Below are 24,985 nucleotides of genomic sequence, written 5' to 3'. Positions count from 1 at the left end.
ATAGGGAGGGCAGAGGCCGAGGGAACGAGGCAGCGAGCGAACGAACGAGCTCGATTCTTAGCGCTCGCGTGAGCATGACCCGCGCAACACTCCGTTGGAATTCCGCGATGGTAGTTCTTTCCGTAGGCACCGTCGGCCGTAAATGCCTCGGGAGTTGTCGCTGGAAAAAGATATCTCCAACACGCGCGACAAACTGCTCGCGACACGACGCGGGAATACGCGGGAGTGCTTCGAGAGACGAGCAACCTAACGATACGCGCGCCCCGTAATGTCCGCACGAAACGTTGCGAAGGTCTGACAAGGGGGTCGGGGGAAGCGTTACGCACTAATGTTAACCCTGCTACGATTTTCGGCTCAACTACACGTTGGAAATAATTTTAATGAACAAGAAACACGTGTAGGTGTTATGGACAACCCCATGCATGTTTCTCAAAATTACAAGCTGACTAGGAAATGGGAATGCGAGTGGGTCGATAAAGACCCGAGGACCGCAGTAAGGTTAACGGAGTAGGAATACGGGTGGGTAAAAAAAGACTAAGGAGGGTAAGGAGTTGGGTAATGAAATTTTGTAAATGGATGGAAAACTGAAAAGTATTTGACACACTGTAGTCTTAATAGCAGATTTTGGACGAAGTGTTTCGCAAAGTCTGTTGGAAATGGTGCGAAGGTCTGAAGGGGGAAAAAGCAAAGCGTTACGAATCGATTTTAATGGCAAATGGATCGAAAATTGAGAAATATTTGGAGTATTTTGGGCCATTTGCAGACACCTCATATTTAGTTTGCAGGATGCGCGATAGGTCAGATTTGCGTGAAACGGAGCAAAGATCTGATAATAGAGTCGTGCACCGACTTTTGCAATATTTTGTACGTGGGTGGAGAATTGGAGGATACTTAGTGAAAGGTAAAATACTTCTTTGCCCCAATAAATAGTTTACACCATGTGTAATAATATAACAAACTCGCGGAGCGTACTACTCAAAATAATTTAGTGTGATAATCGACTTCAAAGTGGTTAAAGTCCGAACAGCTAATCGTTAGAAATTTTAACAATTTTTTTTTAGTAACGATATAACGTGTTAACGATATAACAACACTTTCCACTAAACACAGTATATTTTTACGTTGGGTATCACATTTATTATAATAGATATATTAAAGGGAACTCATTCCTTGCTGGATTCGTCATCACTTTCTACAATCGCACTGGTTTTTAATGCGTGGAAAAATGAATGAGGAACCGGAGGAATAAACTTTAGCAACTCTAGCATGTCCTTCTTTTCAGCCGCTTTTGACAGTCACCTTGCTTAGGCTGTAAAATCGACTCTTATTTTTTATTAACATAAGAGAAAATATACGCAAGTTAGATTGGTAAATAAAACAAGTATTCTTAATTTAATACTTACTATTTCTATAATAGGTAAACTAATTTTTCGTAATTTTGGACTCACGCCACTTGTCAATTGCGGGGCTCAATTGTAAGAAAATTAACAAATAACATTTTTCTTCGGCAAGTTTTCTTCCCCTCTGCTGATATTAAGTGAAATAAATCAATAAATATTGAAATTCTGATGCTATCTGGTGCGACAAATCGAAGCAGAGCCTTAATAAATCCTACAAGTGAAACGGAGCGACAGTGACATTGCGTAACATCGTATTTCGTTAACGCTATTTATTGCGAACGGAATTGTACGATCATGAATGAATGCAACGACGGTATAGGAGCTGCGCAAAAACTGATCACGCGAGAACAGATTGCAATCCATTGCGTTACTTATGGCGCCTGTAAATTATGGGCCTCGGAGAGAGCATTTTGTGCCACGCCGCGCCTCGCGTCGCTGTTCTTTTTCTCTTGAATAAATATCGAGGTATCCGCACGGTGGTCTTTGCAAACAACGTAGTAACAAAAAGAATATCTCCTCGACACCCAGGCTCCAGTGCCATAAGACGGGACGAAGGAAAATAGCAATCTAGAGGCCTATATCGAATTCAAGAAAATTAAACGTTAATGAACTAACAAGTGTCACGAGAGATAAAAGAAACTGAAGATCAATTTTCACTCCCAGATGACACTATAGTTTCCGATACATTCGCATTTGAACAAAAAGTGTCAGCACCAAGTGGCCGGTTGTTACCCATGCATTTGCCGCTACTCAAATGCCTATAACTTTAGAAATTTCACGAATTTCAAAATATCCCTTTAAGCATATATTCCTAAAAGCTTGAACATTCGAAAAATGAAATAAAAAAAATCGATTTTTAGACCGGAACCTCCGCTTAAGCCGCGTCCCCACTGCATCGGCATGCGTTCGGCTTTTCAAACCATGCGCCTCAAGCCGACAGACACGTCTACAAATGCATACGCAGTGGTGACACGCTTTTACCTACTCGACGCTCTGCCCGTGCCTCACACGGGGTAAACTGTCAATGGATTAAAATCCGAATTCTCAAGCCGAACGTTTCCTTATGAGAATAGCCCTGTCGTCTCAGCTGCAACAAAGATCTCCGTCGCCGTCCTCCTCTATCAGAGTTATCGACTCCAGCAACGACTACCCCTCGGACATCCCGTGTATCGCGGTCATTTTAATTAACAAGCCGCTCGAAGGGAAAGCCTAACGACTTCCCGCGTGCTTTCTAACCGCGGGGCCCCGCGACAGTTCCCGTCCCCCGTGAAATATGTCGACGGCTAATTGGTTTCTCCTCGAGCGCCCCAAGGAGCAAGCGGGCTCGCGTGTGCCCGCGCCGATTCGCGGATAGTCGCGTTAGTTGGTTCAGCAATTTTTGCCCCGCGCTCCTTCTGGGTCTCCGTTCCCCTTAGGCGAAATGGACATGGACGAGCCACTCGACGAACCACGCCCAACATTGTTCCAGAAGAGGGACAAGCCGGTCGGCCGTCTCTGCCCGCGTCTGGCCAGATCGAGTATTATTACCGGCTCATAAATACTTCTTCTCGCGCGGAACTACGATGTGCCTCTCCCTTCTTCCTACCCTTCCCGGTCCCCTTCACCTTTCGACTTAACGCAAGTCGACCGCGTAGATCGCAACGAGACGGTGGAACCGCATGCCCGCATGATTAATGCCCCGGCAATTTACCTGCTGCGAATTGAGATCGACGAACGGAGAGCCGCGCGCATTCGCTACGTACTGGCGCGTTACGCCGATGGAAAAAACGCCTTCGATCGGCGGCGATGTTCGCGCCGGCCAGGCGGAACCAGTCGGCTCATCTTCGTGTTTAATTACTGGACGTGACGTAATTGGTGGCGTCGCCGCGGATGGGAGGGGGTGGATGGCGAGGGGGGTGTCTTTTAACTCTTTAGCTGCGCAGGATGTTCAGGTTCGTTCTTGAGGCGCGAATCCACGACGAGGTTTTACACGAGACGAAAATCTCAGCGAGAACTGAATGTAAATAATGGAAATAGTCGCGAGTCGTGAAATTTGTCTCGCTGAAGCCTAACTTTCATTTGAAATTGCTATAATTTCGAATACATCGATATTCTCTATATTTTCAAATAAAAGTAAGCAGGTATTGAACATAACGGGCCGAAATATTATTTCAAATAGCTGTTTCTTATTTAATTTCAAATAAAATTTGCCCAAGTCTGGTATGTACACACGACTTACCGCGAGCCTAAGAAATCAACAGAAGTCACCAGCAAAACTGAAGTTTGCCGCAAAAGGTTAAGCAAAACGTCGTTCGACACGGCCGAGTTGAAGGTGCATGCCTCGGAACCTTGCACTACTCAATGTAGCAAATTGTTTGTAAGTAATGAAAATACGCCGAGACCATGCACAGGATGCAAATCCCTCGGCGCGGAGGCACGCCGATGCCACGCAAAGTGATAATCTCCTGCGGATCCATCCTTCGGATCACTTTGAAAATTTCAATAACGATGAAACGTTAAACTGATTTCATCAGAGTGTCATTGTACCTGTGCCAGTTCAAACAGACGTGCGAGATTGAAAAGCAAAAGCATCGATCCCGTGGCAAAGTGCGCGAATAATACGTTTAACGCACGGATGGGAGCCAATGGAACGGAAGTCAACAAATGGAAACAACGTGGGCGTGAAAGTTCGATAGGTCGGCGACGTTCGATCATCCATCAATTTGATCGTGAAAACTAATGCACCTTTATCGGCGATTCCTGCTACGCCGTTTCTCGAAACGTCGCGTCCCTTTGCGTGGGGGCTTTAAGCCGAGCATAAATCAACCCTTGTTGGCGAACCCAAACAGAAGCTCTCTTCCACTTCGATCGAAGTGTGCTCTTAACGAGCACACGAGCTAGTATGCACGTCAGGGTAGATATCACGACCGATCGTTCTATTTATTCTTCCGTGGTAAACTGTCTGCTTGATAATTAGTATTTACCAACGCATTCTTTCTCTAGGAGTTACTACTTTTTTTTTTAAAATAGGGTAAACGTACCAATAAGTGAACACTTGTTCCACGTGCTGCAAAAATTGTTAGCCTATGAAGCACGAAATTAAAAGAAGTCTCTAATTAATTAGTTGCTTATTTTAATAACTTTTTTACTCATAAAATAAGGTTCATTCACTGGTACGTGTTCATTCGCAGGTACATTCACCCTATGTATTTCTATAGATGAATTCTGCAAAATTTGCTGCACTCAATTCTGCACTTTTCAAAATCGCATAACTTTTTTAGAATTGGTCCAAACAACTTGAGTTTTTTTGAGAAGCTAGATGGATTAGTTTGCTAACTGACGCGTTCCGTCGTTTTGAAAAAAAATGTATTTGGTTGGAATAGCGAAAAGAATAGTAAAGGTCGATTTTTAAACTTTTTTTTTGTGAGCTTGTAATGAAAATTCGTTTTTTTTTAAAACGACAAAACGCGTCAGTTAGCAAACTAATCCTTCTAGCTTCTGAAAAAAACTCAAGTTGTTTGGACCAATTCTAAAAAAGTTATGCGATTTTAAAAAGTGTCCGTATATTAATGCGAGTCACTGTAGTCAAGAAGGATTTGCTTCGTCAATTTTATGTAGAAGCTTCTACGTCTCGAACAAATGTTTCCTCGTGTAAAAACCCTGCAGCTGAATCTGAAATACCACTTCAGCATAAATACCATTCCCGCGCGTCAGTGAGAGAATTTGACTAAAAACCGCGCTGCATTCTGCTTCTAGATATAATTCCACGGATGCTGGAAAGTACTATGCGAAGAATATTAAAAGAAATCGCTCGTAAGAATTCGTACGCGCGTTTACAGTTATCAAAGTGAACCAGCGATCGTCCAAGGGGAAATATCACCCCGATTACGGAAGTCCCTCAGAGATTTATAGCTACGGCAAAAACCATTCAGCCGACCATCGCTGAGAGGCTCGTGAATTTTAGCACCTTTCCACCGCTCCCTCTGCAAATACTTTTCCTTCATCCACGAATATCGGGGACAGTTCCGTTCACCATCTCCTGTTCGTATCACTTAGCGCGCGTACTTGTTGCGTTTAGCGCAATGGCCGCTCGGACCGAGGTGCTAATAAGACACCTGCGAACCAATAACGGAGAGGATCGACGTCCTCGTCACCTCATGGGTGCTTGAAATTTCCATGGCCATGCGCAAAATGCAAATGGTTTTTACTGCCCCGTAGCATTCCATCGACAGGTCGCGGGGGAAAAGGAGGAGCACGAATCACTCTTTCTAAATAAAATAAATAATATTGGAAATATTGGAACGTTATGCCCAAAAATTGAAACCGGGAAATGAAGTGATTACCATCAGCTCCAATTAAGGGTGTATTTTCGCAAACAGAAGAGGAAGAACTTATCGAATATTTAAAAGATATGGTCCCACAACTCCTGCGCGAGGGTAGGAAGATATTTACGTTTATAATAAAAATACAACGACATCCAAGAAGCCTTTTTAAAAACGGCGAGCAAAATATCTCAAAAGCTACTGCACCAATCTTTGATAAAAATCTACTGAATGACGGAGGGATTTTTTCCATTGTATAGTTTCGATTTTATCAACGAAAAGCAGCCATTAGTGATAACCATGAAGCCATTTGTTTATAGTCCATTAGACAATAATACAAAATCGAAAAAAATTCAGGGGTCAATTGCACCCTCTTTGAGTGAATTTGGGCAGCAAACAAAACTGCGTTGTATTCAGGAGGACGTCCGCTACAAATTCCCCAAATGTCTCATTCACCAACGATTTCAATTAATCCAACCACTTCTATACCCCTACAACCTCCAACAACCACGCGTACGACCCAAGCCGTGTAACGAGGACTCGAATCTCGAGCACTGCAGTAGGTATGTACGCGAGCGGAGAAAAACGTGAAACGCAAAAAGAAAAATAATAAATCACATCTGAACCACGTGTAATGAAACAGCGACAGGACCGTGTGAAAGGGGGTTGCGGGGGTTTGCTGGCCGAGAATTTTCGCCTCCTCGAGGATCAAACTTTACGAGGACCACCTGCGATGACCGAATACCGTCGTGACGTGGCCCCCTCGATAATCGGCCACCGGGGGAGAAATCGGGGGAGGGGGTTGGCCGACACGACAGGTGCGTCCTCTCTCTACGGCCGACGCGGTGCATCATATCGCGTGGGGAGGCCGGGGGGCCGTCAATGGGAGACGTGCGTGGCCATCATCGGGGAGTGGATCGCGCGCGTGCAACGAGTACGCGCGCGAAACAGCGGCAGCATTCAAGAACGACGAACGAACGGACGGACGGACCCGCTTACCTTGGCGAGGTCCTTCCACTCGGGGCTCTGGAATGCAACGAGCTACGTGGCCCCGAGAAAAAGAACAGCAGAAGAACGCGGAGGAGAAGAAGAAGAGGAGATGGAGGAGCAGGAGGAAATGTAATAAGACGAAGAGGACGATTACGGGGAAGAGAGTCAGAGGTGGTCCGGCGCAGCAATTGCGTTGAAGGGGGTCGCGCGAAAAGGGGAGGAAGGGCAGCCGAGGAGAATTTGTGTCGAGTGGGGGGGCAGGTGAGAATGGAAAACGAGGGGTGGGGTGATTCCTTTTTCTTTTACGTTTTCTGTTGTTCTTTTTTTTCCACGAGTTTGGTGGTAGGTGAGTTTTCGGGGTGTTAATATATAAGATGGTGTGACTGACAAGGAACGTTTTCCAACTGGTAATTTTTCGAGGGGTGAACTTATTTAGTCCAACTTCTTGGAAAGTTATAGAGGTAAAGGGGAATGTTTAGATTATTGTTGATAGTAGTTTTGTACTATGGGGAGAAATATCGCTGAAAAACTATCTGACAGGCTATAGTAGTGTCGCATGTGACTTGGTCAAATTTTCGTTTAGGCTATATCATGACTCTTGAAATGTCAAGTACTTTTGTCTATCAGTAATAGTTTCTGAGAAATTTAACTGACTACTTAGGTTCTCCATCCCAACTTGAAGGGCGGTTTTCATCCCTCTACTATAAATTGCAGTTGATTAAAAAATGTGATTAATATTCTCCAATACATACTCTACTTGTGTGTCATAATAGTCGGGAATTGCCAATTAGGCGGTGTCCCCTGTGATTACAACGCTGTGTTCCCCTGAATTAAAAATAAACATTCATTTAGTTTTTACTTAATAGATTTGTGGAATTCATCGTCTATGAGAAAGAGTGCAGGATTTAGTAACCATCTGTGTATTGATGCAGACTTTTGGCTACACAGCTCCAAGACTGAATAGAAGCGTGAGAAGAATGAATAAAATTCGACGGCTTGTTGACAGAATTTCTAAAGAATGATTACTTTCAGAATTACGTGCACAGAAATACAAATGATTATATTGCGATTTGCACTAGCAGCTTTAAAATGGAAAATGTAATCACTTACTTTAATTTACTTTAATTTATTTTATAATTTACAATTTGTTAACTTCTCGCGAACAATTTGTGCAATATATTTGATTATTTCCTACGGAAATATCTTCAATTCGAGGTCTATAGCTTCTGGATATGAATGGACAGTAGAATTCTGATTACCCGAGCTAAAAGATCGTGCACATTAGCGACAATCCCACTTTCGAGCGATTTCGAGTCGTAAACTTGTCCACCGGAGGAGATCGGTGCGTCGCGCTGCATCTCGTTACGAGCCCCGCCTCGCGTTCATTGAGTTCCTGTTTGACGCGCATTTATTATCGCTGGAAATCAGGTTAGACGAGACTTAAGAGCTTACTTCGTGTGCCTGGCCTAATGAAATTAAATACGACACGCGAGAGCATTCTATTAACCGTGCCGAAACTAAAAATTGTCGCGGGCGATTAAACGGGATTTATCGGCGCAGGTGCAGCTGCGCGATCGTGCACGCGAGCTGACGATCACTTTTCACAGAAATTTCAAGAATTTCAGCATTTAATAGCGTAGGAAATACGAAATTCATCTCCTTGAATTTAATTTTACGAAAGACGATTAAACGTTTCCAAGAAATGTCAAAAACTTTCGCAGGGCTACAAACAATTTTTCAACAACGAAATTATTCCACTTTTATGGTCCATAAATCCAAGAACTAATAAGGCACCTATAATTTTTCAAAACTTGTGCGTAACTGTATAAAATAATGTCTTAGAAGAACTGCCAGCTGAAGTAAAAAGAAATGGGTAGGGTTACAGTAACGGTTGGCTAAATGGCAAATAGAAGCCCATAACTCGAAAGAAACAGCCGAGGACTACAGGGAGGATCATCCGGCTGAGAAAGATGGACCGTAAAAGTCGATCGATTGAATAGTTTTCGAATTTACAGCCTGTCCGACGATATATGGGCATCGTTTCATTATCTTCGCACATTATCCGTTAGTTGGATTCCGCGTGTAATTTGCCGACGCTTTAAAAGTTCGAGCTTGGATGATGATTGGCACCGAATGCATTCAATAATCGATACGGAGATCGTATACTTGATTTACTCGCGGCGTGGTACGGTACACGCGACTTATGTAACTGTGTATCGCGTTACAAAAGCCTCGCAGTCGATCATTGGAAAGGTAATAACATATTTATCGGAAGCATAATAACGCCGACGTACGCGGGAACTCAGCCACGCAATTCCTAATGCGAGAGACAGTGCCGTGGACAGATGAAATCATATTCGCACAGGAATGCGAGGTGGGGGCAAGGAAAACGTCATCGAACGTAATTGTGTTAACTTGTGGAATCCTGAAACGGTGGAGGGGACTCTTTTGGTAACGAGATTCCGAAGGAAGGATTTTCTAACTTTCTAAGAAGTTTAAAGAATACTATTTGGACCTCCTAAATTTGTAAGGGTTTAGTGCGTTTGGAAGATGCTTACAGCGATGGGGACGTATTATAGTTAATTCGGTAGAATTACTATAGATTTTTAACGTAGAAGAAAATATTATATTTTATATATCAGGCATTGAGAGCAAAGAAATAATTTTTCCTATTTTATATGATTAGTACAGCCTGATGGAATACATTATTACTACTAACTCAATTTCGCAAAAAATATTTGAGCAACCCCCTAATTTCAATTTCTTATGATACTTTCCTCTCTAATTGACATTTTTATTCTACAGTACGCAGCCTTACAAATATACAGTGACTAAACTAGGACCCACTCAAGTGGCATATAAAGCGATATCCCTAAGGATACAACCCCCAAATTGATCGCTCCTCCATTTATTACAGAGCTGTGTTTATATATGCCCTCACATTCTTACACACTCCAGGACCTTTTATGACTAATGTCCACAAAATGTTCCAAACTCATCCCCGTGTTATTGACTTGTCATCAAAACGCCAAATGACCCCCCAACTATTTATCTCCCACTACTTCCGCGTCATCATACCCCTATAAAACGCTATATAGATTATAATCCATATATAGCAACGACTTAATCATTATTCGATCATTATACGAAAACAACTTATCAGACTTTCCACTCCAAAGTACAAATTCGTACAGAGCCAAACTTATCTGGTTACTAAGGGTTATGGGTCACCCCTCTCCCACCAAACAGTTAATCTATTTAACCCTTCAACGCCAGTACCTAAGTAGATCCCGTTGAAGGAAAAATATCCTGTTTTCTTTTTATCGTTAAAATTGTCTGAATTCTTATTTCTTTATGTAATTTTTTTTCAGAGTTTAAAACGCATAAAATAAATAAATACAATTGGTTATAAATTTTACTTTTTTCATTAACTATTATAATTAAAATTAATAAATATTTTAATTTCGTAAAGTTAAATTTGTGCTACCATCGACTCCCTGACCACGGGTCGGTTGTAACACTTTCTCCCCTTCTGATTTTTTATTAATAACCTGGATATTATTTGACATGCAGCGTAACTGTTGTGTTTTCAATAATGTCAGATAAGTAAGTAACATTTTCGTATAAGAACTTTCGTTCTAACTGTGATAGTTCTTGCGCAATCCATATTCCAAAGTCAAAGTGTTACTACCGCCCCCGGTCTACCCTAGGGTGTCCCGATACTTATGAACGGCAGCCTGTTTCGGCTATTCCGTCAACAATTGCTGAAGTATAATCGCTGTACGGCGTTTCACACTTGGGTTTCCAACGAACTTTTACTTGCCCACCCCCCAAACAAACGGATAAACGAATGAAAGGAAATAATCCTCTGCAAAGGACACCTGATGAACGAGCTTCGGGGGAGGAAAGCAGCCCGGCAAAATCAGCGAGGAACAATGCCGCGTGCGCGCAGGTACGCGACCCCGTGATGTAAATAATTCGCTGGCCATTCCGCAGCAATTGAGATATCACGGTGACATAACAATGCGACGCGTATGCACGCGCAGCTGGCACGCATTATCGCGAATCTCGTTCGTGCGAAACGTCGAGCATACTGCCGGGGCGTTTCGCGCGCGGATACCGCCCGAGCGGGGGTGGGGGGCGCAGCGCCACGACGGCGGGCGAGGAGGGAACGACGAATTCGATACGAGCAACGTAAGAGTATTTAACGTGCTACGCATTCCGCGTACGCTCGAGTTAGCCGGCTCGCCTGTATCGATAAGATATCCCTGCCCAGGGCGATGAAACTCGAGACGACGACGCGTATGCTGCGGGCGATACGCGCCCGATAACGATTCCTCCTATCTCGCTACCTGGAATCGAGATCTAGAAGGCGAGACGTGTACAGAGGCGAAATAAAAATGTGAATTAAGATCCCACTGTAAATGGAACGCTCGGCTGCGACGCGCGATCGTCGCGCTCTCTCGAACGCTCACGGGACTCCGAGGGTGGATTAAGTATGAACTTCAGTAACATTAGAAACAAGCGAAACTCTTTAAAAATTGAAGGAACGCATGTTTATGCAATAGTAAAACCTCCTGCAAAACTTTCGACAAATTGATTCAAGCTTTATTCTATTTTCTCAGTTATCAAACGTACATGTAACGAGTGGTAAAATACTTTCGATGAGTAGTGCACCTGAACTCTACTCGTTGATCCACCGTAAACCATCTGACGACTAAAAAAGCACAGAGCAAAGTCCCTGGGAGCATAAATCTCGCGCATAAACCGCAATGATAAACGATACATTTTGGTAGCGATTACACCGGTTCCAGGTAAAGGAGGAAAAGATTCCAGTAAACTGACCACGAGCAACGAAGGATAAACGCCACTGTCCATCGTGGACAAAGTACCACGGTGGACGCGACATGCATTTTACAAGTTGGTGCGCAGGTGAATCGGAAGAATAAGGTACCCAGGTACACGCGCGGGCCCGCGCGTGACTCAACATGTAAATGTTGTACGGTCGGCTATTAATTTGTTACGTGTTTAACCCAAATAACCATTCCAGGACCGGTGGACGATCGCGCGTATCATGGGCGCAGCTAATGCAAGCGACTATGGGTGGGTTACGTCGCGAGAGGCGCCAATCCCCATAAGGCAAGGACTGCTCAAGTGCTCAAGTGCTCGCTCTCTCTATGCCCACGATCCCAGCGCATCTGTAATGCTCCAATCCCAAATCTGTAGCTAAATGTTTCCATTCAATTCAAATCAATCTTAAGCATCTTAATACCTGACCTGAGTCACTGTCTTGGTTTATAGACTGAGAAATAATTCCTTTAGCCTTGGCCTCTTCTGTCACACTTGCTTCGAAAACTGCACCAAAAGGCACTGTAGAAAATCCTATGTGGGCTGGTTTTTAATTTGATACGGGGTTAGTGGCGATTTAATTTGATTCTAGTTTATAATAGATTTTGGGCTTTCGCTTTGTTTTACTTCAGTACCAAGATAGATTCAACACAGAAGTATCTAGATACTAATCTACCTCAAATTCGATTCACCTCCTTCCTTTGCACCTCTTATCACTGCCGGATTAAGACCTTAAGGGGGAACACCACTGCAATGGCCCGAGAAGTAAAGATATCTTTGGAAATTTAGTAAAAGCAAACTACGAAATGAATCCTTTCTCAACTTTCAGGACTTTTTATTGGATATTTAAGGTACACGAATATCCTTTTTAAATTTATTTATAGCAGAATTACAAGCTGCACAGGACCAGTAACTTTGCGCTGCAAAAAATTTCCACTGACATGGTTGATAGTTTTCCGACGTAACGGCTCTTCGGAAATGAAAAAACCAAAAAGTTTTAGAAACTATATGCGAATGGCTACGGCACGACGGGTCCGGTTTTGAAAATTTTTAAAAATGACAAAATGGCGAATCTCTGAAGAAAATTGTGAATTTTTGTTCTTGTAAATTAACCTCTCTCGTTGAAAAAGAAATAGAAGGAAACGACCAATCAAAAAAATCTCCCTGCATGCCATAGTCATCCGCATATAGTTTCTAAAACATTTTGGTTTGTTGATTTTCGAAGCGCCCTTTCGTCAGAAAACTGTCAACCAGATTTTTTCTCGCGCGAAGTTACTGGTCCTGTACAGCTTGTAAATCTGCTTTAAATAAATTTAGAAACAGATATTCGTATAACATAAATATCCAATAAAAAGTCCTGAAAGTTTAAGAAAGATTAATTACGTAGTTTGTTTTTAATAAATTTCCAAAGATACCTTTACTTTTCGTGGCATTACAGTGATGTCCTCCCTTAAGGGGGGAACCTTGTGTAAAATGAAATTTTTGAACATTTTTTTTTTTTTGTTTAAATCGATAGGAAATTTCCTCAGGAATACGGTAGAAAAGTTAGAAAGTGATCAGAGATGTTCTTGTACGTTATTTTCAAAATAAAGTGAACGGTTGTATTGGGCGGAGCGGCTCAGGTAGTCGGCCTTCGTCGGGCGCTCGGCCTTTCTGTCCCTTCTAACTGTGTTAAAACCTATACTAATGTACACCAGTTGTTAGACCCACCATAGCACTGCCTTTTTCGGCGTCTATACGTGTACATTTGTGTGTATAACGGTTTTGAAAAAGATGCCCCTTCGGCGAGGGGTCCTCGCTCATTGTCAGTTCAGCAGCGTCTCTTGAGTGAAATCGGTCGTTTACAGAGCCTTATACGAATATATACGAATAAATTGAAAATGAGTCGAAAGCTGCAAGATAATAATCCAAATTATCGTCCGAATCGTCCCAGACGGCGAAAAGCTCCTAAAAAATTCGAATTTAAGAGTGCTGAGATAGAAAGTGAAAAGACGAGCGGAGGCGAAGGAACGAGCTCTTCTGCTAAGAAAATAAAAGCTACGTCGGCAGATGTAATTATTAATTTTACACATTGTTACCGAATTATAGAATTCATAAGTGTTTTTAGTGCAATATCAGATATTTCTGTGTGCAAAACGTGTAAACAAAAACAAACATATGGAGAAACAGGCAGCCGTGGATTAGGTTTTAAAATCGCCGTTACATGTGCGTGTGGAACTGTTTTAATCAATTCGGGACCATTTCTAAATAATAGTTTCGAAATTAACCGCAGAATTGTGTTTGTGATGCGTTTACTAGGCGTGGCACGTAAAGGAATAAATATATTTTGCGGCATGATGGATTTAGGCTGTGAATTGAGTGTAAGTGCTTATGACGGCATTATACAGCATATACATACCGCAGCGCAAAAAATGTATAATGACACGTGTCACAAAGCTGTTGAACAAGAAAAACAATTGAATGAAAAAAAGGAACAACCCTTGACAAGACTCAAAGTATCTGGAGACGGCTCTTGGAAAAAGCGAGGATTTTCTTCACACTACGGTGTAACGACGCTCATCGGTTATAACACGGGGAAAGTCATCGATTTATTGGTGAAAAGTAGCTACTGCCAAATATGTACGTTTTATAAAAACGATAAAAAGAATCCCGAATATTTAGAGCACAAAGAAGATGGGCATTGTGCAGTAAATCACAGTGGGTCTTCGGGTAAGATGGAAGTAGATGCTGTAGTTGAAATGTTTCTTCGCTCTGAAGAATTACACGGAGTACGCTACAGTAATTATATAGGAGACGGTGACGCTAAGACGTTCAAGGCTATACTCGATATTGAACCGTATGGTCATAATTTCAAAATTAAAAAGAACGAGTGCATTGGACATGTGGAAAAGAGGATGGGCAGTCGGTTGCGCAATGTAAAAAAGAGTGCAAAATTAGGAGGAAAAGGAAAACTGACAGACGTGTTAATAAAAAAATTAACAAAATACTACGGTCTCGCTATTAGGCGTAACAGTGATTCTGTGATTGAGATGAGAAAGGCGATAATGGCAACATTTCATCACCTATCTTCGACAAATAAAAAACCGCAGCACGACGATTGTCCCCCCGGCGCCGATTCGTGGTGTAAGTGGCGCGTCGCACAAGCCTCGGGGCAAGAATTTGATCATCCACCTCCATTACACGAAGATGTACAAAAACATATTCGCCCAATTTATGAAGACTTGTCACGGGATGATTTGTTAGAGAGATGTTTAGGTGGACATACGCAAAATGCTAACGAGAGCTTTAACGCTATCGTTTGGCGTTTAGCACCTAAACATCTCAACTGCGGTATTAAAATTGTTGAAATAGCTGCTTTTTTGGCTGCCGGCCTGTTTAACGAAGGATTTTCGTTTGTCCTTCAAACAATGCAACAACTTAGCATAGTAATTGGACAGCAGAGCAAAAGGTTTGCCGAAAATGAGGACAAACGCCGTATTCAACAGCAGGAGCGCCGCAGCCTTCCTTGGGCCAAAGAGGCTTGTGCTTCTCGAAAAGAAGAAAAAACGGCTGAGTTACAAGTTTTTGAAGAAGAGGAAGATCTATTTTATGGCCCTGGAATCGCAGATTAACAAAAAACTGCGGTAAGTCAAAATGAATTACGATTTTTCTGTTACTCAAATTTTAAACGCATTTTTCTCGAAACGCAAAATTTCGCATGCCGTGCAACGTAGCTCAAAAACTAATTACTCGATTTTTATGAAACTTGGCATATATATTCTATAAATAATTGGCCTCAGCATGACGAGCTCCGATTTCTTTATTTTTTATGTAAAATATTGTTATTAACAATTGTTCATAACCGAAAATCCGTTTCTTTCTTCAAAACTTCGCCATTTTTGCAATTTTGAAAATTTTAATAAAAGAAAAATGTCATGCTGAGCGTTTTTGCATAAAGTAACTATTCCATTTTGATTTTTTTGTTTCAGATCATTTTTGTGCATTGTACACTGCACGGCGAATTTACAGGATGCCATTTTCAAGCCGCCATTGCACCATTATTATTAACAATTAAAATTTATAAAAAATATATTTTTTTACATTATAACGTTAATAAATGGTATTTCAAATTTTAAATCAATCTGCGCATTACATTTTCCAAAAAAAAATTCTTGAAAAACAGACCATTTACATAAGGTTCCCCCCTTAAGGTCTTAATCCGGCACTGATAAGAGGTGCAAAGAGGTTCCGTTTTCGACTTTCCTCCTCGCAGAATTTTCTCACCTGTACCCACCACGATAATGCGCGCGAAACGAAAACATTGCATCAGAATCAAAAAGCAGCGCGAAGATCGGGTGTTTCTTGGCAATGATCTGCGGCGCAACGAGTCAACAAACTCATTGACTTTTCTTAAGCCCAACCACGCGGTCCGACGCGAGTGAGTCACCGCGAGATTACTCGCTTGATCTCGTCACCCTTCCCTCTCCCCTCGCCAATTCGCTATTCGCAAAATATATGCATGTATGCGCGTTGCCACAGCTCGATGTGCCAAGTTCCTCCGCGCCGCTTTCACACTTTCGGGGAACCTTTGGAGGATTTTTTGTTCAGCAAATTTTTGGGAAAATGAAAGACCGAGGGTTAACACTAACCCTCCGCATTGCGAGTATACCTCTCAGGCACATCGAAATGTAAAGCGGTGCACTGATGTAATTAAACTTTGCAAAAGTGGAGGAACTCGTGACTTGTAGGAATTAAATGAATTATTTATTTTGAAATCATTATACTATATTTTCAGTGCGGCGTTGTGCGAAAGATCTCGGGTCGATTGACGTGCGAATTAGTTGGAGTGCAAAGGATTAAGAATATAATGTAATGCAAGAAGTTCTGTAATTTTATACACGGTGTCTATAAAGATGTGGGACACTTTTCTAGGATCGGTTCTATTCATCAAAATAATAAAAAAAAATTGGTATACGCAATAATTGGTATATCCAATAATGCTTAGTTTTGCAGTTACGTGTATTTTTATATTTAAAAAAATTAAGGCGAAATGATAATCAATACATAATATCGATCCGCGGAAAAATACAGATGGACTTTGTTGGATGCCACTTTAATAAGCGTTCGGGCCCCCTGTGTTATGGAATATAAAAATACTTATTTATATGTAACTGCAAAACTAAACACTATTGGACATATTCGTATACCAATTTTTTTTATTTTTCTGAATAGAACTGATCCTGAAAAATATCCCACTTTTTTAGACACACCCTGTGTAGGGTATGGTCTTCTATTGATTAAGGGTATACGATGATAGTACAACCACTCACCCTCTGGCTAATCAGCAAGAAATATTTCAACGTACCTGCAACAGGAAAGTAGAATGCGATTAGAATCAAATGAGGCGTCTAATTCTTTAAAAGCTCTCATGTGACATGAGAATTATAAGCTATTAGTATATCCGACACATAAGTGATGTCTGGCACACTTTTTTGAGTAGTCAGAAATGGGATGTCGTAACTATTACGAGCGATAGAATTATAGGAATTAATTTACGAGAAGGAATTAATTTACGAGAAGGAATTAATTAATTGTGAGATCTGAATCATTGCGGTTTTCCAGAAAATGTTAAGATCTAATTCAATTATACTAAGTCTGCATTCCCACATTTTATTTATTTTCTTCTATTTCGTACATCTATAATGTCATCAAGTTGAATTAATGTGAATTCAAAATATATTAAATATATTTGCATTATATTATTATTGTAGCAATTTTGTTTCTTTGTCTACCTAAAGATCTCTGTGGAAAGATTTTGGATAAAAGACTTCTACTACAAATGATATTTTAATTACAAATTACAATTACAATTTCTTAACTTACTCGTGAAAAACATTAAAACTGCCGCGAGAACCTGTTTCATTAATTCACGTCTAATTATTAATTCCACGGGGAGAAGAAACATAGGTATTAATATTTACTTATCGTTCCTGTGTATCTTTCGTCCTTGGGAATATTAACGACATTCGCCGCGACCAATTTCGACACGTGTCACACGATGTCCAAGGACCTCATGGACGATACCTTTTCGTTGATGATTCACGGCTCGATAATAAAAAATGTCAAGATTCGACGCGATTACGCTGACAAGTACGCGACGGGTGTGAAAAAAATTTCATTCCATTTCTACTTGGTTATATAGAGTTTTGGAATAGGATATTCTATTTGGATATGTAGGGTTTTGGAATAGGATATTCTATTTGTATACTTACGAGCTCTTGAATATAATATTCCATTCGTATGTTTAGAATCATAGGGTAGAACATTTCATTTAGATATTTAGAGTTTTTCAATAGGGTTATATATATATTATACAGTAGCTTTTATTGCATTTGGACATTCAGAGTTTTCTTTCACACATGAATGTGTCAATATACCTACAACAACATCTAAGAAATCTTTCCTGCCTGAATACTTGCTTTACAGACAAAAGTTCAACCACACTTCAATGCATCGTACTCAACTGCAATTAAAGAACCGTACATTTCATCCGGACAGCCAAATGTCTGCACGTGTGTTCCACTTGATCGTCGCCATTCGGTTTAATCGAAACGACAATCAATATTTCTGTGTAACTCCGCTGCGAGGAGCCAATTACGTGTTCCATCGGAGCAGGATTAATAACTGAGGAGGCGAAAAGAACGATATACCGCGTTGCTATCGCCAAGAGCAAGCGATAAAAGGTACAATAAAGTGGCCGTAACATCGGCGAGATTACTTGGCCGCATAAAATCGCGAAAAGTCGTAAGAGTGATCACGTAACGAGCCAGGAACGCCAGAGAACTCGGACTGATGGCGCAGAATCGGGGCAAACGTAGAAAACCATTAACATTTTACAACGGTTGATGAACCAAGGAATCCATTACGCGATGCACGACTTTAATAAAAGCTGCGTAATGCGGTTCATGCATCCGCGGGAATCACGATGGTCTTGAGCGTTATTTACAATGGAGTGTCAGCGTCACAAGTTTGTGGGATTAAACGTGCTTTCCCTTGAGGACATTTCCCAATGAAGCTCCGTCGTGGTTTACCATAAAGATTCTATTTAAACGAGCTAAGACAATGATAGGTGGATAACCTAGTTTCAGAGGTGAAATGGAATAAAAAGATTAAGGGGATTACAGAAATCATGGGTGGTCTCCATTTATGCATCGTTAGATGTATGAATAGCTTAGAAGTGGGGAGGACTTTATGGCTTTTAAGTGTAGATAGTGGACTTGTCAAAAATATCAGCTTTCAAATTTAATCCATTAGGCAGTAAAACTATTTCCTGAGAATCTATAATGCCGCTTCTGATGTCTTGTTTTCCCCTTTGAAAGCTGAAGAACCCATAATGGGATATTTATACAGATGGTGCTTGATACGCAAGATACACCTGCTGAGATTTACTTAGCTTCTATCTAAATCTGATGCAAACTACAGAATGTACGAATTTTGCAATAAATGTTAGGTTTTGCAGAAAAATAAATTTTAAAAAAACTACATGGTAGATCGTGAAACTAACAACATGCAAAATATTGAAGTTGTATTTTTCTGTATTAACACATTCTCAAATCTACGTTGTGAAAGGAAATTTATGCAAACAATACAAGATGCAATAAAATAACAGTGTAAATGAGAATGGAACGTGAAATTTAATATCAATTTTAATATAAATATTTTGTCTTCATTTACAAAAATTCATACATAGATAAGTATTTGTTTTTACGAGCAAAAGACTTATTACTACGTCACTGGCAACCAGGTTTAACTTCTGAAAATAAGTAGTAAGTACTATGTCATCAATCGCGAATGTTTAATACATACTATTAGCATTGAATATTGCATACCTATTAGGGATCGTCCTTAAATTACGTAAGGCTGGGGGGGGAGGGCTCGCAAATTTCTTACGTATTCTTACAAAGATAGGAGAGGGAGGAGTCGGATAGCATCTTACGTAATATTTTTTTAACCTAATTTTCAATATGAGTGGCCTAAAAAACGACGTTTCATCGCACACACGAAATCAAGTTAAATGAATTATGTAAATATATAAAAGAATTTTAATAACTGCAAGAATGCGATGTGAAAAATATTACGTAAGGAGGGAGGGGGGTTGGAATATAGAATATTACAAATTCTTATACTGAAGGAGGGAGGGAGTAAGAAATCGCCAAAATTACCCTTACGTAATTTAAGGACGACCCCTTGATAATGCAATGCTGTCTACATTATTTCCATTTACTGCACCGACCAGCCGTGACAGTTTAATAAACATCATAGAAACAGCGACGGAGTAAGAGTTAATTGGCTGTCGAATAAATTTGGTCATATTAAATGAACACAGCGCGAAAGAATAATTTATACGAATTTCATTTAGCCACGAGATAATCCGCTAGTATAAAACGGGATTTAATTGTGTCGAGTGCAACGCTCGTGGCTATAAAAAGTGAATGTTTAACAATATTTCAAAAATCTGCCTGCAACACTGCAATACTTAATCCCAGTATAAGTAGCATTATATGTATCTTGCTTTGCGTTTAATGCCATTTTTAGCGAACGCGGAGGACTTAAAAGCAGTGGGCATGGGTTTTATTCAGCGTGCAACTAATGCCAATAAAAGGATAGGATATACTGTCACTTTTCTGCAAACTGTGTACTTCAACAATGTGAAACGACTAATTTTTTTTTAATTGTTATGTATGCTAATAGAATTGCTTTCTAAATGATAATAAGATTTTCTTGATCTCGCAGTGTTGAGTGGCGTAAAATTTACATTACAATTATTTTTTAGTACACTATTGTTATTTTTATCTAAATAATACACTGCATGCTGCATTAGTATAGACAAATAATTATACTTCGTCTTAAATCCTATTTAAACTGTAATTAATTTTAATTTATTTCAACTCCAATTGTACTTTATCCAAATTTGCCAATGCTTCAGTGAATTACCCTTCGCATTAAAAACCTTCGCCTTAAAAAACTGTAACACTCCATTGGCTCTGAAAACCGAAGTCTGGCAACTAAAAATCGTTTCCAACTCCAACTCTAACCACTTGAGAACTAAAAGAAATTCGTCAAAATTCAGTCTTCTAAAAACCACTATTCCGCATAGAAATACCAAACGAGATGCCTTTGAAGCCGCCGCATTTCGTCACGAGGATCAACTTTCTACTCGGTTCAAGCACCTGAAACTCGTACGTTCCTCTACGAATTCATCATCGGCAAAATACTGCCAAAAAGGGCAGAAAGAGAAACCGATAAGGATGGAGGGGGTTATCGGCCAGAATTAACGGATTTTTAATTACTGCTTCCAAAAGCGACACGTCTATTCCACGACTGATCGACCCTGGCTCGTTTAAAAGCGAGCCATTGCCGGGGCGGAGAGGAAAGAAAAGAAAGTTTCGCCCGTTTGGTCGATAGACGTGGCGTGAAGCTGCCATGTCACGTAACCAATCAGCGTTATTTACTACGCGGAACAAAGGAAATTATGGTAACGTGGTCAAAGGGAATGCAGTAACAAGTTCCTTGCACAGGATTATTCGCGTGACTTTTCTTTCCCGCCACGTGGGCCATCGCAGCAGAACGTACTACGTATTAGGTCAGTGCAGAAGTTCGTTCGTTAGGTGTAAGGAAATGACTTAGTTTACTACACTTTACTGCATACAAAATTGCCGATCGCGGATAGCGTAAGAGTTTCTTTGTTTATGGTGGCGATACAGTAACACAATTGCTATTCTCGCTCAGGACTCGAGAAATGTCGCAGAAACTCCAACAAAGGAAATAAAGAAAATAGTTGAAAAGCAAGAAATATTTTCATTCAAACCTCCCCACGCGAAACGGCAATTTCATATACACGAACTGAATTTTTACCCGAAAAGGAACGAAAGGCCATAGATAGCCGAGGAAAATATTTTCATTAAAAAAATGTGTAATATAGTTTTACTTTTAATAAATACTGGTTCAATAAAAAGAAACGAACTTTTGCAGCGACTCAATATAAACGAACACTTACATTGCGTCAATATTTAAATAATTAAAATATGATTGTGAATGTTATTGTACAAACTTTCATTCGAAGTTGAGAGGTATTCTGAACTCAGTGTTGAAATCAAAGAACCAAAAAAGCTGAAGTTATGAAATATATAATACAAGTACTATTTTTCTATAATTAAATATCGAAATTTATTTTTCTCGACACTTTTTGTAGTTCTACTAAGAATCTAAATTTCCGCTGTAGGGCGGCACGTGTTAATAATTAAAATCGCTAATGGAAAGTTTGTTATGGGCCACCGATGGCCCATGGGGATTGGAATAAGTTAAATTTTGATACTGGTGGACGCTTAGTGATACAAGTTCTGGTTGAATCGATAGGAAACCGAGTTCCAAAATATATTTTAAAATATTCGATGTCTCTATTCAGATATCTTTATATCGATGACTTCTCCGTGCGCGTTTTTATTGTGGATGGAGGAATATAGGGCGGTTGTAGTTACTGTGAGGAGCTATAGCTCTTTTCTATTGTAAAGGGAGAGAAAGTCGTAGAGGGACACGTTGCATTCTTCAGTGAATTCTATCTTTGGATGATCAGAGCTCCTCAGCTCCTTGATGGAGATATTGGTTCCCACTTTCTTGGCTAAAAGTGACCAGCTTTTTCTTCTGGGTCAAATCGTTAGTTCAATATACGGTAGTACGTTTCTTCAGTTCCAGTGCTTTATATCACATTTTTATCACAATACGCACTATCGATTAAAATTTAATACCGTTAATCAAGAAAGTCTGCGTGTACCTCGTCAGATTTGAAATGTTATAAAAACTATGGTAATTTTGGTAAGTCTGTATACAAAAACAATAACAGCGGTAATAGTGTTCTAAAAATCTGTGAAAAGAAACTTATTGTTTCTTCTAATTGTAAGAGAAAAGAGTGATTATAAATACCAACGTGAATAGCCTGCGAAATTGCCATTGTTTATTCATCGATGTGTGCATTAGAATGTATGAAGACACTAAAGCATCCACCTGCTATCACTGGACACCATATACATTGCTTATTTTACCCACTGGAATAAATAAATCTATAGAAGGAAGAACAATAAGCGCTGCCGGTGCGTTAAGGGATTGCATACGATGCATTGCTGCACCTACAAGATGCACCTGTATTTTCTTGTACTAAATGGAACCATGCATAGTATGAACTTATCTTATTTTAGCTTGCTCACTGGCTCATTTTCCAGGCAAAAAATCTTTTAGTGCACTAGTACCTACAATTGAAGAATTCTTGTAGGAAACACTGTAAGTGCCAAAAATCAAATACTATACATTTTTTGATAATTTCTTTTTTTAATGTTGGCACTTACAGTGTTTTCTACAAGGACTCTTTAATTTTGAGTTGCCTTAAAATTACTACTGGTCATACTATCCGAATGCCTCAGAAGTGCTTCGACATATATTTCTTCCATCCCCTGCACCTAGTTCCCGCGCCTTAACAGGAGCCTCAATACTAGTTACAGTGCAAACTGGACTGCTGTCTGTGTTTACGTCATTCGTCTGTCCAGCGCGTGCCTTCGCATACCGAAATGAATTTAAAACGTTAACCAGTGGGCTTCGAGTACCGAGCATGTGACCACTGACGATCGCGAAGGACTTTTAAGATCCCTCAAACAACGTGGAATATGTAGTACAGTAAACGATACAAAAGAAATGCAGCATCGTTTAAGTCCGAGGCTACTGCCGAGGTAAACAGATGTGTACTGTTAAAAACTGTCCGGGCAAGTAAAATATAAATGTTATATTTCACCCTGAGGTGTCTAGGGGACATTAGGGTAACACTTTACTGCCCCCACTTCAGTGTTGATTCTTCACAGCCTACTCTCTTCATTGCCCACACTTCACAGCTCACACTTGCCACTTCAAAGTTTATGATTCACACTTCACAGTCTACAATTCAAACGCCCCACTTCATACTTTACAATTCCAACTTCATTCTTTATAAGTAACACAAACCACATACCCGATAGTTTACAATTCCCACTTCACAGTATATAAATCACACAACACACTTTATAGTCCAGTCTTTACACTTCACAATTAATTATAAATCGTCATCACTGAACTCTGTGCTTGTACCGTAACGTTGGTCTTGTTCTACATCGCGACAAGAAACGCTGGCGATAGCGACGAGCCTCTAACAGATACGACAAACCGAGCTCATATAATGAAACTACTGGAAACCTCGCTGTATTTAATGTTAACTCTAACTTCTAGTGACGTTGCGCTGGTATTCCATTTCGAATCGATAATGTTTGCACGCCACACGAAAGTGGTATGAAAAGCCCGAAGCTCCCGACCGTGTGACAAAAATTTACATTCGATGTTTGCTCTACCCTACACCTCGCCTGTGACTTCACCACAGACCGGCAAATTGTCATATCTCGTTGACTATACAGAACCCTTTCTTTTCTACCGCCATCAACCCCTCGTCGTATTATTCTCCTCGCAAAAATCCAAAGACGGCCAGCGATACTAAAACGCGTGGTCGACTCGGTCTGCACAGGAAGGGAGGGGCAAGAAGAATACGCGTAAATAGTAGTAGGCCGGCCGACATTAAATTTGCATTTATATTGTGCCCCGCAATTTATGACGCTGACTTATCTCGTGCAGTGGATGTACGTGCTCGTAATTGTTTTCCCCGCGTGCGCGCATACGCACGAAGAGCAGGCCTCGTGGCTCGCGTAATCGCTCAAACCGCGCGGCAAAAGCGAGAAAATCGACTGGGACCACTAAAGAGATCCACGGGGGTGGAGGACAAAAGAAAAGTTCAGTGCGGAGGGACGACATGGAAAAACGATGGACAAAGGTGGCGCGACTGAGAAGCGGCAGAATGGAGGAATAAAGGCACGGAGAAGCACAGAGGAAAAAGAGGCAGGTGCAATAATAAAACTCCTCGAGCGCGGAGTGGTGTGTGCTGCGAGTTGTCGCGAATTATAGAGGGTAGTCATACAAGATACAATATCCTGGCTTAGAAAGGAAGGTAAGCTCGTTTATGGACATTTTACTGATGAGATGCTTCCACGGTGTTGCATAGAAGACCAGGAAATGCGCATTGTTGGGGAAAACGATACGAAAGTATACTAAATGGCTTTCGTAGGTGATAATAAATGAGCTGAAACTTCCAAGATGACTTATTTCAATGTTTCCTTAAGGGGGAACACCACTGTGACCGCCGGAGAAGTAAGTCATTTTTAAGATTTTTTTTCACGCATAATTTACAGTTTTCATAGAAAAATTGTATTACCTACCTTTAGTACGCTGTCTTAAGAGACTATAGAAAAAAAATAAATAGAAAAACATCCATAAGTTTTAATATATTAATTAATCTGCTAAACCCCCACACGCGAGCTGGTCGAAGGTGTAACTATGTAACAG

At 40.7% G+C, this 24,985-nt stretch overlaps 1 protein-coding gene and 1 long non-coding RNA gene across 3 annotated transcripts in view; one reads left to right on the top strand and one right to left on the bottom strand.

Moving 5' to 3' along the window:
- Crp (transcription factor cropped) overlaps nt 1-24,985 on the bottom strand; it is a 232,696-nt gene that overhangs the window by 78,518 nt on the left and 129,193 nt on the right. The gene's annotated exons all lie outside the window — the stretch shown is intronic.
- Nucleotides 10,939-12,136, top strand: LOC143366599 (uncharacterized). Its single transcript, XR_013084770.1, has 3 exons — nt 10,939-11,187; nt 11,506-11,623; nt 11,742-12,136. It is a non-coding gene; the product is annotated as an uncharacterized LOC143366599 (long non-coding RNA).

Source organism: Andrena cerasifolii, chromosome 3 (genome assembly GCF_050908995.1).
Source record: "Andrena cerasifolii isolate SP2316 chromosome 3, iyAndCera1_principal, whole genome shotgun sequence".
In the NCBI taxonomy this organism is placed as follows: Eukaryota; Metazoa; Arthropoda; class Insecta; order Hymenoptera; family Andrenidae; genus Andrena; species Andrena cerasifolii.
The sequence above is the reverse complement of the archived record's forward strand: the minus strand, read 5'-3'. Positions and strand labels throughout refer to the sequence as shown.